At 36.3% G+C, this 9,204-nt stretch overlaps 1 long non-coding RNA gene across 2 annotated transcripts in view; it reads right to left on the bottom strand.

Annotated features, from left to right (window-relative positions):
* Positions 1 to 942: 942 nt before the first annotated feature.
* LOC126970868 (uncharacterized) overlaps positions 943 to 9,204 on the bottom strand; it is a 69,450-nt gene continuing 61,188 nt past the window's right edge. The window contains exons 2-3 of one of the 2 annotated variants that reach the window (XR_007730711.1): positions 5,483 to 5,668; positions 943 to 1,140 (exon numbers count right to left, since the gene is read on the bottom strand). This is a non-coding gene — a long non-coding RNA (uncharacterized LOC126970868). The remainder of the gene's footprint in view (positions 1,141 to 5,482; positions 5,669 to 9,204) is intronic. The other variant, XR_007730710.1, reaches the window with a different exon arrangement.

The raw sequence follows: 9,204 nt of genomic DNA, 5'->3' as shown, positions 1-9,204 counted from the left end.
CCGCTCAGGATTCTTGAAAAACCCAAAAATTCTGAGCGGCACTACAATTGCGCTAGTCACCTTGAGACATAAGATGTTAAGTCATATTTGCCCAGTAATTTCACTAGCTACGGCGCCCTTCAGACCGAAACAGTAATGTTTACACATTACTGCTTCACGGCAGAAGTAGGCGATAATATGCGCGAAATATGGATAAGAGTTAATTCACTTGTAAAGCTACCACAGGATTGATAATTTTTACTACGTTTTTAAGACAGTTATTTCAACAATTTGAAACTAAAATCTATAAATATTGTAATATAAATTGAAAAATACAAATGAATTATGAAAACAAGGTTTTCTAAATCACTTGTATAAATTTAGTATTTTCTTTTTATATTTAGCAAGCAGCTAGAATAAATCAATGTCTTGCGAATTGGCCATGGAGTTATATGACCAATAGAGCCTAGATACAGATATTTTTTTTGTTAACACGAATATTACCTTCATAATACCACAGTGGGAACATTACCAGCTCGGGAAGCTCCTTTGCACAGGATGCCAGCTAGATTATGGGTACCACAACGGCGCCTATTTCTACCGTGAAGCAGTAATATGTAAGCATTACTGTGTTTCGATCTGAAGGGTGCCGTAGCTAGTGAAATTACTGGGCAAATAAGAGATGAGAGGGCACTCAGATTTTTTTGTGTTTTTCACGAATCCTAAGCGGCACTGCATTGTAATGGGCAGGGCGTATCCATTATCAACTGAAAGTCCTGCCCGTCTCCTCCCTTTCTTAAAAAAAAGATACAATTTTTACCAACTAGTATAATTAATCAACTAGGAATTAAAATATAACTAACTATTATTGTAATCCTGTAACCGTAAAAACAAAATTGCTAAGGCAAGGGACACAAAAAAATTTAAAACTAAATTAAAATAGTAATAAGTTTAATAGCTGCGTAATAGTACATTAGATTAAGAAACAGATTCCAAATTAGCAGTGGGACATTGCCGTTTGTCTCAAGCGTCGTGGTCGGAGTGGTAGGAGCAGTCATTTGTGGTAAGTCGGTGATTACTATTCCGTCCACGCCGGTGACGGATGCGGGGCCGCCTCGCTTCTTCCACGACAAGCTCGCAGCCAGTTCACCGCCGAACTACCTAATAACAAAACAATATTAATTAACACATGCTCGGGCTATCTCTATAATAATAACGGCTAAAGTAATTGTATATTTTGTAAAAGTCAAGATTTACTAACGATACGTCACTCGAGCAGTTGGCTCAGTGGAAAGAGTTCAGTTAGTAAATTTTGTTTTCAAATTTAATTTATGACGTAATAAATTGTTTAGATTTGAAAGAGCGACTTCTTAAGTCAATTTCTTAATATGCAAATTGGGGTTGAGCAGGTTATCAACTGTAAAGTAGATCCTGTAGATGAAGCCACAACCTGTGAGTTTAACAAGAATTATCAACGATACGTCACTCAAACGGTTCGCCTAGTAGAAAGAGCGCTCGCAAAGAACGCGAGAGGTCGGGGGTTCGAGACCACATCGTTCATAAATTTTGTTTTCAAATTTAATTTGAGTAATTAATCCCAGAAGTGAGGGATATCACTTTAAAATTAGCAAATTGTACAGCTAAGGTAGAGAAATATCATATCTAAATAAAAGTGGACAATTGCTATCATAATATCAATTCTATTAACTGAATTTTAAAGAAAACTAAATATTTTGAATTTTGACGACCTGTATAGCCGAGTGGTTAGCGATCCTACCTACAAAGCTAAAGGTCCCGGGTTCGAATCCCGTCTCCATATATCCGTCCATATCCGTCGAAACATCCATGACTCGGAAACAAACATCCAGATTCATCATATAAATGATTGTACCTACCGGCATTCGAACCCGAGACCTCTAGCTTAGTAGTCCAGGGCCATAAGCATTCGGCTATATGGGTCGTTATACTTAGTAGTCAAGTTAGTATTAAGTTTGAATTAGATATAAAATCATAAAATTGTCCAGCTCAAAGTGAACTCAGACAAAGGGATTTCAATCTGTACACAGAGTCCGGGACTGTCTCGGAGCAACGACCTTGTCATTAAAATGCGGCACACGCTTTGCTTTTATCGTTGTCAGAATAAGGTCACACTTATTGTGATCTGGGTTACGGCGGCTTCTTCACAAATTATCCGCGGATCTCATGTACGTCACTCCGCCACTAAAACGGTTCAAAGCGTTTTAACGAGTTTCATTTCGATGATTCTGTTAGTTCAGAAGAACAAATAAGTTAAATGGTTTCAATAAGAAAGCTGTATTTTTCAAATTCAGTCACTTTCAAATGTCAAAGTTATACAACATACCACCATCTCGGAAAAGTGAGATTTAAAAAGAATCAACAATTAAAACATTTAATGAGAAGAGCAAGATGATTCTATCTTAGATAATTAATTATACGTCTAGGTGGAAGAAAAAAGAAAGAAAGAAAACTTTTATTTGATCACTACGCTGCAATTAACACTACAATAATCCTTAAAACTAATTAAATCAATCTATATAATGATACCGATAAGTAAAAAAATATACCAAATATAGTGTCACGTGTGACCAAGTAATAGGCATCAGCATCATGCTGCAGCAAGTTGCAGCGCAAGATAGTCTCTTGCTGTTCGACAACCGATAAAACAGGTCAGGCTTAATACGCTAGTGTGTGTGACAAGCTACGTCTTTCACTCGCGAGTTTAGTTTTTTTCTTTCGAGAGGAGGAAAATACATTTACGTATTGAAAACCCCGAAACGGGGCCCATATGTTGGGCTCGGGTGTAAATTAACCGACTAAAAACCTCCTCTGTGCTGATAGTTCTAAAGGCTTTTACAGCAAAGCCGGGTGGGGGCCTTGGAGGGCGAAAGTTAGTATGCGTGCGTTGTTTAAAATAGTGGTTAAGTCTAAACTCTATTTTCATCGACGTTTTCACAGCTGTCACAGTCTGTCTAGATGTATTAATGATCGAAGGTATAATTGAAACCTTCGAGCGTTATTTGTTTCTGAACGTTGCTGTCAAATTCATGAATAAAAAAATCTAAAATAATAACGTTAGAGAAATAAAAATAATTCTTTTATGTCTATTTGCTTGCCATTTTTTTTTTATTTAAGGTAAAAGTTTCACAGTGGTAAATGTATAACTTTGACATTGATAAGTGATGCTTAATGAACGAACTATTTCCACGTAGAAATCTTTTGCTTAGGAACGACAGGCTGTAAAAAGCTGTAGATTTCTATGTTTCAGATTATGTTCGTTAATTTCCACAATGATCCATATTACTGTAAAATGGATATTGCATTATTCCTAATATTTTCTTGTCACTCCATTTGATTTTCTATTTATGGTGCCTCATTGACATCAGACCTACGTGTTACGGCAATATATTATGTGAAGTCAAAAGATATAAACGCATAAAAAAGGCATTTATTTTCTCATAATTGATTCCTTTAGAATTATTTTTGATGTCATTTCTTATATACTAGATACTACTACCGCTTCGGAAACAAATGGCAGTCTGAGAGAGAAGAAACGGCGCAAGAAACTCTCCCAGCATACTTTTTTTTGCGCTCTTTTTAATGAAACATAAAATATTGTACTTTCATTGCTATTGCTATAAAATAATCATAATCTAGTCCCAGGCTGTCCGATCAAATAGATATTCAGATGTGGAGTAGTAGGGTTAAGTTAATAAAACATTTAAATTTATTTATAGATAATGCCTGAACAGTGACTAGGACTTTATTATAAAAGTGTATACAATTACCCTTAATGTATCTTATGGAAGCCTACTAGAATATATATAGTTACAAGCAATCCCTTTAATATAAATGGGCAATGCCAAATTAAATATAATCCCCCTTATTCAAAATAGTCTGCTAACTTAAAGCATTGCTAATTCTCACTCTGTCTTCTTCTATTGACCTAAGTCAGAATCAGAAAAAACACTCCTAAGCGGCTGTTTAAAGTTAGCGGACCATTATGAATAAGGGGGAATGTCGTTACCGTTGCAATAATAGTGCTTCAATATGGTAAGGTCATAACTACCCGCAACTCTTGATGAACGATAATTCAACGCAGATCTTTGATGATAAGCTCCAGGAAGCTCGAAGAAGCGTGTAAGGATCATAAGATAAGAAGATCTATGACCAGTACTCTCCGAGCTGTGAAGGTATGTAAGTAACTCCTCAGGCCGTTCCCAATATACTGTCTACAGATAGAGATAAATTACTACCTTCTGCTATCAGTAATTAACTGCCAATAATCCGAAGCTGTCCCAATATACCCGATAAGTCATTCTTATCGCCGCCGGACGCGTGAATCGTAATTTCCATACAAACTTCTATCGCTGGTAAGCTATACGTCCTCCGATTGACAGCCAACGTGTACGGATAAGGTGAGATACCGTCGATAAGTTTATTGGGGACAGAAAAGTCAATGATAGTTACGATTTTTATCTCAAGTAGGCCATAGACTGAATATTGTGAACTGCCGTAACTGTATTAGCAACTGTCTTATCCGCATCAACGTAACAAAATGACATTTGTTTTTCAAATAACGTACTAAAAAAGTTTTCACGGACACCTTTCACCAAAACATCTGCCCGCTTCTATGAGAACGTGGCTCATGCATATAACATGAGCTGCGTACTCACTCCTACGCACACACACACATTGTATACAAGAGAGACACAGACTAGGCAATACAGTAGGTTTATAACGAAACATTACTAACGAACACTGTCACTATTTTATAGTAATACTAGCGGACCCGACAGACGTCTTAAATTTTAAAAATCGGTCCAGCTGTAAGTAGGTGTTCACTAACATACATATGGGCAGGAGAATTATATATGGACTGAATTGAGAATCTAAACCAATCTCAAATTCACTGAAACACACTAAAAATCATCAAAATTGGTTCAGCAGTTTTGGAGGTAGTTCAATTGTGAATTTTAACCATCCTCGAATCCACTTGAACACACAAATCGGTCTAGCCGCTTAGGAGTTCACTGTCAACACACGTACAGAAGAATTATATAATAAATTCAGATGTTAAAGTTTTCATAGTACTAACATCTTATACTGATTCGATATGATTATTATTGATACCCTTTTATCTATCCAAGAAACTTGCAATATCTCTACATAGACTCATAATATAAAATTTTAACCCGAATTGCTGTCGCCAGCGATTTTTGTAGTAGCGTCTAATAACTTTTATCTGTAAGTTATCGCCATCTCTCAAATAATTTACGATAAAATAACTGGTAAAATTTCAAACATCAGTGACGCAATACAATATTGTTTGATCTATCGTCTGAGGAAATCATTGTTTGATGAAAAATGAGAAAATATGTTCATAGTTTTCATTTAAGGCATGACGAATTCTTGAATGTTAAAACTTCCAGATAACGATTTAACAGTTTAACAGCGAAACGTTATATATTGGTGTACACTGCACCTACCGATACCGCTACTCTGTGACGCTCGACTATCGCGACACACACACACGGCCACGAGCACGTGAGCGCAGTACGCACGTCTCCGCGTGCATTGTTTGGCATAATGAAGTCCTCTGGCGCCGCCTCAACGACTCGCGCTCTGCATATTTTCGTCTGCCTTCTTCCTGTCCAGTGACTTATGTTGTCTGGAACAATTACAGCAGTTTCGACAGTAAGATCCACGCAATCAAACCTAACAGGCTAGATCTAATAACCCCTGACGAAATTTAAGGTTTACCATTGGTAAAACTATTAATTAAAAAATTAGTAATAATGGGATTTTTTAATGAAAATAAGGGACGAGACGAGCAGGACGTTGAGCAGATGGTAATTGATACGACCTGCCCATTACAATGTAGTGCCGCTCAGGATTATTGAAAAACCCAAAAGTTCTGAGCGGCACTACAATTGCGCTCGTCAACTTGAGACATAAGATGCTACGTCTCATTTGCCCAGTAATTTCACTAGCTACGACGCCCTTCAGACAGAAACACAGTAATTTTTACAAATTGCTTCTTCACGGCAGTAATAGGCGCCGTTATGGTACCCATAATCTAGCCGGCGTCCTGTGCGAAGGAGCCTCCCACTGGTGAAAATTTTATTGATTAAAACACATGCTTTAGCGTCATCAGAATGGATCCCTATGACGCAGACAATTCTGGAAGTACCAATGAATGAAGCTGAAGGAGATAATACGTTAATAGTAATAAATAGGTATGAAATATGATAGTGTCTTATATTTAAATTCAATTCTGTTACTATCTATTACTAAAATTTTCTCTCAAAATTACTGAATGGGATATGATACAGTTACTACTTAATTAAAATAATTTTAAGATAACTTCGGAAGCGCTATTAATAATTGATCAAATGGTATTCCATAACAAAGTTATGTAGTGAGTTTATATTTGCCCGTAGCACCCTGGTGGGGAGAGGGGGGACTCTATCATCCCCTATGTGAGGGGGGGGAGGTTAATGAACCTGCCGGGATGCAGGGCGGACATTTTGCAATAATATTAGTTCTGTACCGAAAGCAAACATACCTATGATATATCGTTAGCCGGGACAGCGTTTTGCAATGTTTGTGATATCATTGAAAGCAGCGTATGGTGTCTCTTGTGTTTGTTATCAGTATCGTTGTCGGCGGGAAACGTTTTTCTTATCAAAATAAACATTGTTATTTATAACCAAGTACCAATGCTGTCGTTACAACCTAGTTTCAGTAATGAGTTATATTTGATAATACTTGCAAGGCTTTCTTACATTTTCATCAGGTTTTTACAAGTGAGCGACCGACTGCGTTCTGTATACATACAGAGACGTATCATTAAATTGCTTCGTGGTTATAAAACTATCCTTACTTACTACAATAATAATAATATTATTAATAATATTGACACATTTTTACACAATATATTTCGCCCTAAATTAGGCATAGCCTGTGCTATGGGTTACAAGACAACGATATATTTAATACGATAATCTTACCTAAACATACATAAATACATATAAACATCCATGAATCGGAAACAAACATCCATATTCATCATATAAAATGTTTGCACGTACCGAAATTCGAACCCCGGACCTCTAGCTTAGTAGGTAGGGTTAATTGAAAAATAATTAAAAAATTCAGTCAAAGTGTATTACGAGACTGTCTTAGGTTGTGTTATAAAAATTCTAAACTAACTAACTTATAGTTAGTTAGTTAGTTTAGCTGGGCTGTGGACGCACTTAGCCTATTGATTGGGGCACTATGCGTGTCCTTCTAGTCCTCTCAGTCCAACCAACCCAGATGGTCCCAGTAGTCTATAGTATTTTCAAATTGCTACAGGCATCCGGAAGCAATGCTGGATATTAGAGGATTCGGCCCATTGTTCAGCCGCACTCCTGCACTCTATGAGTACGTGTTCTGGTGTTTCATCTGCTTCCATGCATCCTCTGCATCAAGGGCTGCCTGTCACACATATGGTAGATAGATGTTTGTTTACGGCATAGTGACCGATGACAACACCTACGATCCCTGTGTATTCTGATCAGGTCCCTAGCAAACCTTTCTGATGACGCTGGAATTGCATTCATTGTTTGCCTGTATCCTTTATAGTTTCTCTACTGTGTTAGGTGGGTTTCTTCCGATTTTCTCGAAGCCAGGGCGTAGTGTACCATACGGCACTTTCGATTTTGGTGTATATGAAAAATCTAGTGCCAAAGGGCACTTACCGATTTTGGAATGGGGTCTGAGGTAGCAATGGGTCCGGTACATATGGTCCTTACTTACTTTATACTCATATTTTAAACCCCGAGCACCCTTCAAAGCTTAAGAGATTGAAAGTATTTTTATTGAATTTAATATGATAAATATACATAGCTCTAGTGGCTTTTACGAAAGACTTCATAGCTATAATTGAAGTAGAATCTCAAAACAGATTGCTTGCAGATACAACTTTATGTAACCGTATTCGTAATGGAGTTATGTTTATTTTGATAATATAAGTTTTATTTATTATAGATGATGAAAATTCGTAGTAGTGACTTACCTGTTTCAATAGTAATGACGGAAAAATAGTCAAAGAAGATTTTACTCTCTATAGAACTGACTTTTGATTGGTATGCAATTTGTCTGTTAAACAAATGAATACAACGATAAAAAATATTTTAAACTTTGAATTAATTATTATAATAAAATAATTTTTTAATTATTAATATAGTCCTGGCAGATATCTATTAAGTAATCTAATGACAGATGCCAACACCGATGTTCTTAACATATCGGACACATAGCTTCATTTTTGCGATAAAGAATTCGTCAAAGTAGTATGAGACTGTCTTATAAAAATTCTCAGCAATGCACTTTTTAAAGATTGTATCTTGGACTTTCTAGCAAGACTGAACCTGGAGTCACAAGGCACGAACTGTCTGGAAGTCAAACTTCCGGACGTTATAAGAATGACTAGCACTCGTCTAACCTAAATGTGACCGCTTTAAGCAACATGACTAAATTTCCCACGAAACAGTGCGTAAATCCATAGATTCATGGCCGGACAGATTAAAGACCCGCATTAACACCGATAGTAGTCATCTTGAATAGGTTTAATTAAGATTATATTACGTAATAAGACCTGAAATTTGAAACGAGTTTTTCAAACGGTGGAGATATGAGGTAACAAACATACATAAAACCTACTTCTGTTAAGTCGGTTGAAAAGGATAATATCATTTGAGTAATGGCAAGTATTTAACGTCTTCAACCGCTCAATTATCGTTGAACAGATCTATTCACAATCAAAATTGTGATTTATATGGAATAAATTTTATAACAAGGTGCATTTCATCAAATCAAATCAAAATCACTTTAGTAGTTTGTAGGACAAGGAAATGAAACTTATGAATGTCAAAAAATTATTTGTCTTATTGAATTTACCGTCGCCTCGTAAAGAGTAGAGCTAACGAGAAGAAGTGGCAAGATACTCACTGCCAGTTTTTTCAATGGACTTTTACATTGTCGTCGTTTTACAAATCGTCTCAATTACAATATAATATGTAAAGTGATGCAACAAAAATACTCAAACGTCAAATAGTCAATGCCTTACATGAGTATGTCAAAAAAGTAAGAATATTGGTTCCAATTATAAAGAGAAATGAAAAGTTTTTTTCATGTAATTTTTAATAATAATATGAAAAC

This window comes from Leptidea sinapis, chromosome 1 (genome assembly GCF_905404315.1).
Source record: "Leptidea sinapis chromosome 1, ilLepSina1.1, whole genome shotgun sequence".
Lineage (NCBI taxonomy): Eukaryota > Metazoa > Arthropoda > Insecta > Lepidoptera > Pieridae > Leptidea > Leptidea sinapis.
This window is presented reverse-complemented; position numbering and strand designations above follow the sequence as displayed.